The 8,302-nt window shown below is 35.0% G+C and overlaps 1 long non-coding RNA gene across 1 annotated transcript; it reads left to right on the top strand.

Moving 5' to 3' along the window:
• The first annotated feature begins 667 nt into the window (after nucleotides 1–667).
• On the top strand, nucleotides 668–1,130 carry LOC107061446 (uncharacterized). Its single transcript, XR_001473978.1, has 2 exons — nucleotides 668–792; nucleotides 864–1,130. It is a non-coding gene; the product is annotated as an uncharacterized lncRNA (long non-coding RNA).
• Nucleotides 1,131–8,302: the final 7,172 nt, after the last annotated feature.

The following is an 8,302-nucleotide window of genomic DNA, read 5'->3' on the forward strand; positions in this document are numbered from 1 at the left end:
TGTTTGGAGGTCTACCATTGAGTCTCCAGCATCTCTCTCGGGTGTGCCGATATTTTTTGCTATAGGTGCAATAAAGATTGTCCCTATTGAATGGCAGTTTGTATGAACCCGTAGGCTTGATGGTGCTCTCCGATTGTGAAACTTCAGATTCTTTTGAACTTGTCCCTTTTGCTACAAGAGCTGATCCTTCATTAATTTGAGTTTCAAGCATAACACTCCTCCGTCCTTCTTCTGTCCGTATTATGGCCATTGTCTCATTCAATGATGGAAGATCTTCTTTTCCTAAGATTTGCACTCTCACTGAATCAAATTCTGCATTTAATCCTGCAAGAAAATCATAAATCCTTTCTTTTTCAATAAATCTTTTCAGAATTACAGCATCATCTTTACAACTCATTTGAATGCATTGATAATGATCCATTTCTTGCCATAACCCCTGTAAAAAGTTAGAATATTCAGTGACAGGTCGAGCTCCCTGTTTTGCTGCAGAAAGTTTTGTTTTTATTTCATAGATCCTGGCAGCATCATGTACTTTAAACATCACCATTACATCATGTTCATCCCATGCATCAAACGTGGGGTCTTCTAGATTACAACAATTATCTTTAAGATCTTAAGGGATCAAATCTTGATATGGAGAATATCCTCTATCAGCCAACATCTGGAAGCATAGAGTTCCATAACCAAGACATCACCATTGCATCATGTTCATCCCATGCATCAAACGTGGGGTCTTCTTTAGATGGTCCTGTACCAAGAAGGTGTCGTATTTTCCCTTTACCCTTTAAAAAGGTACGAACCAGTTGAGCCCATTTAAGGTAATTTTTTCCATTCAACCGATAAGAGGCTTGAATGTTTTGCAGATCACCAGATGAAACTGTAGAGTTATTCTCTACAGTTGCAGAAACAGTTCCAGAGGCTGGAATAGTTGCAGCAGTCACATTTTCTGGCATGGTTCTTGAGTGGTTTCAATCTTTGGGCAGATAAAGATTAAAAAAATATATATTTCAAGACAAGATGAATAAAACTAGTAAGGAATAAGCCTAAAGCTCTGATACCATGTGGAATAAGATAGTTGAATAATTTTATTCATATCTTTCTATGTCATATACAAGGCTTTATATACATGAGAGATTGAATCACCTAGATCCCATGAAATCTGGGATTCTATAAAATCATATATTTTACTAAAAAGAAGAAAAAGATATTCTAGATTACAACAATTATCTTTAAGATCTTAAGGGATCAAATCTTGATATGGAGAATATCCTCTATCAGCCAACAGTGTCCTTGGTCTTTCCTTTGACATTCATGATTGTCCCCATAATGTTATCACATATATTTTTTTCAATATGCATAACATCCAAATTATGTCGCAACAAGAGACGCTTCCAATATGGAAGTTCAAAAAAGATACTTTTTTTGTTCCAATTATCCTTTCGATTTTCGTGTAAGATCTTCTTCCTTTTCTTTGGATCCTTTGTTAACTGTAGCCTTTCAAGATCTTCCACTTGATTAAGTATCTCTGTACCAGAATGCACTTTTGTTGGGGGTCTTGTCTCATTTGTACCATCAAACGACTCCTTCTCATTCCTCCATTTGTGATTATGAGGAAGGTAACGCCGATGACCCATAAAACATTGCTTCTTGCAATTAGTCAAACGAGTTGAGGAAGTGTCTTTATTACAACATGGACATGCCAATTTCCCTTTGGTGCTCCATCCAGATAAATTTCCATATGCTGGAAAGTCATTGATGGTCCATAACAAAGAAGCATGCAATTTAAAATTCTGTTTAGCAGATGCATCATAAGTCTCAACACCGACATCCCACAATTCCTTCAACTCTTCTATTAAAGGCTGAAGATATGTATCAATTGCATCTCCTGGACTAGTTGGACTAGGAATAAGCATTGACAAAATAAAATTTTCTTGTTTCATACACAACCAAGGAGGTAAATTATAAGGAATAAGAACCACATGCCAAATGCTATGTCAGGTTTTTGAATTCCGAAATGGCTGAAATCCATCACTAGCAAGTCCAAGTCAAATATTACGAGGCTCGGCTGCAAATGAAGGATGAAGTTCATCAAATGACTTCCATGCCATTGAATCAGCTGGGTGTCTCATTATCCCATCATCAACTCTTTTATCCTTATGCCATGTCATAAGAGTAGATGTCTTTGTAGACATAAACAACCTCTGAAGTCTAGGTTTTAAAGGAAAATAGCGTAAACTCTTTGAAGCTATCTTTTTACCTTTTTTATTCCTTGTTTCGCCACTATGTGTATGTATTTTCCATCTGGATGCCCCACAAACTTTGCAAGAATCAAGTAGGTTATCCTCCTTCCAGTATAACATGCAATCATTAGTACAAGCATCAATCTTGTCATAAGAAAGCCCGAGTTCTCGAATTATCTTCTTTTCCTCATAATATGAGTTTGGCAAATTGGCTTCATCAGGCAACAACTCTTCTTTCAACAATTTCAATAACATTGTAAATGACGCATTACTCCAACGACCCATACTTTTGATGTGAAGCAATTTAATCAAAGTGGAAAGTTTTGAAGCTTTTGAATTTTTGTATAGTGGCAGCTCGAAATCCTTAAATAAGTTGTAAAAATATTTTGCTTCAACATTTGGTTCCTCCTCAAATAGATCATCACAGTCAGTGTTTGTATTTCCTCCATCATGATTAGGATATAAATCTCTCAACAATTCTTCTACCTCATCCTCACTCTTACATTCTTCTACTGCATCGCCATTTTCATCTTCATCTTCATCTTCATGTTCAGATTCTAACAAAGGCTCACCCAAACATTCACCATGGTGATACCAAAAATTATAATTCTGAATTATTCCATATACTATCAAATGTGTCTCAACTATTTCACGAGTCCCTAAAGTTGTATTGCAACATTTGACACATGGACATCGTATTTTATATTTCTCTCCTGTTTTTCGAAAAGCATAATCCAAAAACTTTTGCACACCAACTAAGTAGGTTTCATCGAGCCGATTGTCAACAAGTTGCATCCATTGTTTACTAGGAGCCATAAACTTGAAAATTACACACAAATTTTTAAAAAAAATATAAAGAATAAGAAAAATAATAAGATCTACAAAACTTGTTATAATCAGATGCACCATGAAACTAACAAAGTGAATGATGGATTGTCTTGTCTTCTTTAGAACATAATTGAAACCAAGTTCATATATACACTAACTTCAACATACTCCCAAAAGAAATCAAGGGACTTTTGAATATGGATAGATGGAAAGTTCCCTCAGTAAGAACACAAAGAAGAAAACCTGCTAGGCTAAATTTTTATCCTCAATACTAATATTTTAAATTGTTGGAGGAATATGTTACTTGTATAGATATTATTCTTCAAGTTGCATTTAACGTGTCTTAACATTATAAAAGATATATGGAGTATCAATTCTCTTATGTGGAAGCTTATTATATAGCTCGCTCAAATCACTTGTAACTTTTTTGGGTTCCAAAGATGAATAAAACACAATCTGTTGGAAAAAATATGGAATCAAATGGCACAATGAAAAATAAAAGATTACTAGCATCATTTTATATTTCGAAATAAGTAACTCGCAGTCTCAAAGTAATGCATAAAGAAAAAACTAACATAATTAGAAATCGCTTATCCTAATGAACATACACCGATATATTATTCTAATTAAACAATATTACTTTTTCCTTTGAGTAGCAGAATATGTAACTATTTATATGACTACATCGTTTATATGTCCAAACTCCAAAACACGTTAATTTTCTAAGTAAATCACAGTAACTAAAGATAAACAATACATTTATATAAATTTGAACATGAATAATAGGAATAACAAGAGCCTCACTCTCTCTAGGTGACCTGTTGCTTAAGGTAATTTAATCTGATAAGATAAGATGGGAGGAAGTTCAGTCAGTGATGATTGAGAGTTTATTGAAAATGAAACTCAGACAATACTTATGATTGGGTGTATAGGTGAAGGAAAAAGTCCCACAGACAATAGCTTTCTTGGTAGAAAGCATTCAAGTTGAGGTCTAGCTCTGGTGGTGTTACAAGAACTTGTGAGATTCAGAGGACTCAATTAGAAGATGGGTAGATTCTTGATGTGATCAATATCCCTGAATTTGATTTTAATGCTGAATCTGGATTAGTTGTAAATGAAATTGGTAAATGCATTGATTTGGCCGATGATGGTGTCCACACAGTTCTTTTTATTTTGTCTGTACGCACTAGCTTTTCATAAGAAGAACAGGCTGCTATACATTACTTTAAGAAGCTCTTTGGGACCAAAATTAGTGATTACATGATTGTGGTCTACACTAGAGGGGATAAGCTCGAAGATAATGATTCTTTGAATAATCACTTAGATTGTTCCTGCCGTGAGGATTTAAAGGAAGTTCTTAAGATGTGTGGGTATAGACAAGTGCTTTTCGACAATAAAACTTAAGATCCAGCAAATAAAGCTGAACAATAGAGGGAACTTCTTTTCCATGTGAATCTGGTTGTACAAACGACTGGTGGAAAACCATATGCGAGTGAATTATTTGAGGAAGTAAAGAAGATGAAGCTCTGTAATGACTCATTGGAGGTTAGTTCTTTTCTCGGAGATTTAAAGCAAAGGGTAGCTGATGAGTTGAAGGAACAAGTGCAGAGGTTCTCTTTCAAGGAGCAATACAGGCGAATAACCGAAATGGTTGAATCAAAGATTAACAATACCATGCATAGTCTTGAAAAGCAATTGGAGGAGCGTACTGCTCGGTTGCTGACATATACTATGTGGATTTCCACGAGGTATTGGGTTGGAAGTATGAACAAGCTGTTGAGCCATCGTAGAAGTACAAGGAAGGGAAATTTGTACTCGAGCTATGCAAAATTGCTGACATATATTGTGTGGATTGCAACGAGGTATTGGGCTGGAAGTATGAATAGGTTGTTGAGCCATCTCAAAAGTACAAGGAAGGGAAATTTGTACTCGAGCTATGCAAAATTGTTGACATATAATGTGTGGATTTCCACGAGGTATTAGGCTGGAAGTATGAACAAGCTGTTGAGCCATCGCAGAAGTACAAGGAAGGGAAATTCGTACTCGAGCTATGCAAAATTGTTAAAGACAATTGGTAACTCATAACCATAGTCTTTTTTATTTTATATGTCATTACTTGAAGCAAGTATTTTTTCCTTTCTCGAAGCTTTCACTCTACCTAACTTTCCATCAGAATTATCAACATCCGTATTGTCACTTTCGTTTCATGTTATAACATCGTTTGTTCCTCATAAAAAAAAAGAATAACAATTTAGTCGAAACTTTTTCAAATGTAAGTAAAAGTTTCAATAGGAATAACAGAACAAGTCCTTATTTGGCTCACAAAGCATCGAAACACTGATTATATAAAACTAAATTATGAAATCAGAAAATTAAATTATCTATTAGAAATCTCAACCCAATAATGTCTTCACAGATTGTACAAAAAAAGGACAAGATTAAGAAATCAGTAACATTGAAAAGACAAAAAACAAGAAGAGCAACTTCAATACAACAAGAAAAAACGTAATCAAACAAACTTCTGGAAAAAACAAAGCAACTCAATGGGAAGAAGAGCCAACCTGTAAGTCTGCTGCTAATGGCTTCACAGATTGTACAAAAAAAAAGACAAGATTAAGAAATCAGTAACATTGAAAAGACGAAAAACAAGAAGAGCAACTTCAATACAACAATAAAAAACGTAATCAAACAAATTTCTGGAAAAAGCAAAGCAACTCAATGAGAAGAAGAACCAAACCTGTAAGTCTGCTGCTGTGATGAAACTTTACCTTGAACAGAGAAACGATGGTACTTGCTTTGATTTTAGGGCAGAGCTGCGACAAAAATAAAGTGTCAACGTTGAGATTAGGGTAGACAATTTCGACTGGAGAGAGAACTAGCTAGGGTACCTTTGCGACCAGCTGTGCTATAATTTTGACAAGACAGAACGCTGCTTTTCTTTTATTTTTCACTTTCAATGTAAAAATTTTGCCACCTATGATTTTGTTAAAATAACTTTTTTATTTTATTATTTTAGTATTATGTTTGGGGGGAAATATCTCCCGCTGAAAGACCATTTGGGACTAGTTATAAATTATTTTGGGACCAAATTTAATACCTTCGCAATAGACTATACAAATAAGGACCAGAATATAATCTCGTCCCAATCGATATACTTTTAAAGAGAAGATTATTAGCCCGTCCCTAAATGTTGGCCTTAAATAAGTGTTTTTCTTGTAGTGCATATAGTTTTTTCCAATATTAGCATGGTTAAAAACATGATTGTCCCTCAAAACATTTTTCACATCCTTTCCACCATATTTGTGGCAGACATTTTTGTAAACAAGTTATCGTTCTAGAGATTATGCATTTTTAATACATCAAGTCAAACATTGCATAAAAAAAATCTATGCACAACTAATGGAAGTATAACTATTGCATGCATAATAGTAGCAATATTATTAATACACCATATATTATTATTATACATCCTACCAAATGACCTCTAAGGGGTTACAGAGATGAAAAATAATGCTTGTATTTGCTTTGTGTATTACTAATATTTTGTTTTATGATTTTTTTCAACCAATGCATAACTAATGCAAGCATCACTCATACACTCTATTTGGTATTAAGGTATGTATAATTAATACAATAAATATTCATAGTAGTAGTAATACAAAGAGTTTTAATGCATGTAGAGCGGACAATGTCTGTCCATATTTATAAAATCAGACTATCTTTGACATGATCCGACTTCCCAAGTCATGATGGAACCTACTAAACCCACCAGTAGGTAAGCCGATCTGTACCCAAAACGACAAATAGTGAGTACAAGGGTAGAAATAAACAGAAAACAATGCTAATAATAAGAAACGACCAAAACAAAAAGTAAACCAAAAACTATGTACAATAGATACCCTCCCATAACCTGAAAGTCATGAGTACAGGGTTATCTAACAAGAATAAGTACAAGTCCCAAAAGTAGACCACCAGTAGGTAAGCCGATCTGTACCCAAAATGACAAATAGTGAGTACAAGGGTAGAAATAAACAGAAAACAATGCTAATAATAAGAAACGACCAAAACGAAAAGTAAACCAAAAACTATATACAATAGATACCCTCTCATAACCTGAAAGTCATGAGTACAGGGTTATCTAACAAGAATAAGTACAAGTCCCAAAAGTAGACCAAGAGAAGCCACCTCAAAGGGGAAAAAAAAGCTAACATATGTACAAAAGGAGACAAGCAGATCCAGGACGCTAAGAGCTCGCCCTCATCTTCGATATCCACAAACTGCAGAAGACAGCACGAACGATCATCGTTGATGAGTGGAAGATTCACACTCATTTAAGGTCCATTAAGCTCAATAATTAGTGTCCTCAATCCCTAGTCTTGTAATTTTCTAATAGAATATTGATGATTTGCAACTATGAAGGCAATTGGACAAGGCAAGGACTGATGTTTGAAAGAAGGGCCAAAAATACAAAAAGAAGTACAAAGTGAACATTATTGATAGCCTAACAAGAACGGCGGATCACCTACTGAGCATTACTTAACCCAACTAGACAGTGCAAAGCACTTGTTCCTTCTAAAGAAGGTTGGTGAAATTCAGTAGAAAATGTGATGCGCTAAGTTGGAACGACAGTCCTGATGAACATCGCCTAAAGTGACAGTATGAAAGGAAAATATTTTAATGCTCAAAAGTTCAGGTGGTATTCAGTGATGCAACGAACGTGAAAGGCTGAATTAAGAGAAGTCGCGGTTTGCGGTTCAAACACCTAAAGCCTAGAGCATCAAAATGCGAGCTGAGGAGCGAAGGGCAATCCGCCAAGTAGGTTTGGCGAGCCAGACTAACGCCGCCGAAGCTCTCAGACGTTGGATTTTTGGACTATATTTTGGAAAAGTATAAATAGCCCAAATAATGTAATTTTGGGAGATTCGAAAAAGAGAGATACGAGAGAGTTATTTTTGAGAGATAGTTTTGGAGAACACTTTTACCTTTGAAGAACACTTTTCTAGTTTTTGGAGTTTTACAACTTTGTGCTTGAATTTTATAAATTGAAATTGAATCCAAAGTGGTTTGATACTAGCAATTTAGGTTTGATGTTTGTACATTGCTTGAAAGAGAAGATATGGGTCGGATCTATTTGCCCTATTCTTGAAAGAGAGGATAGAGTAAGGTATTGGGTTGCTTAGGATTGGCATATAGATGAGATCGAAAGGATATTCCATACATAGATGCTTTGAGAT

The sequence above is a fragment of the Solanum tuberosum genome, unplaced genomic scaffold (assembly GCF_000226075.1).
Source record: "Solanum tuberosum cultivar DM 1-3 516 R44 unplaced genomic scaffold, SolTub_3.0 scf00139, whole genome shotgun sequence".
In the NCBI taxonomy this organism is placed as follows: Eukaryota; Viridiplantae; Streptophyta; class Magnoliopsida; order Solanales; family Solanaceae; genus Solanum; species Solanum tuberosum.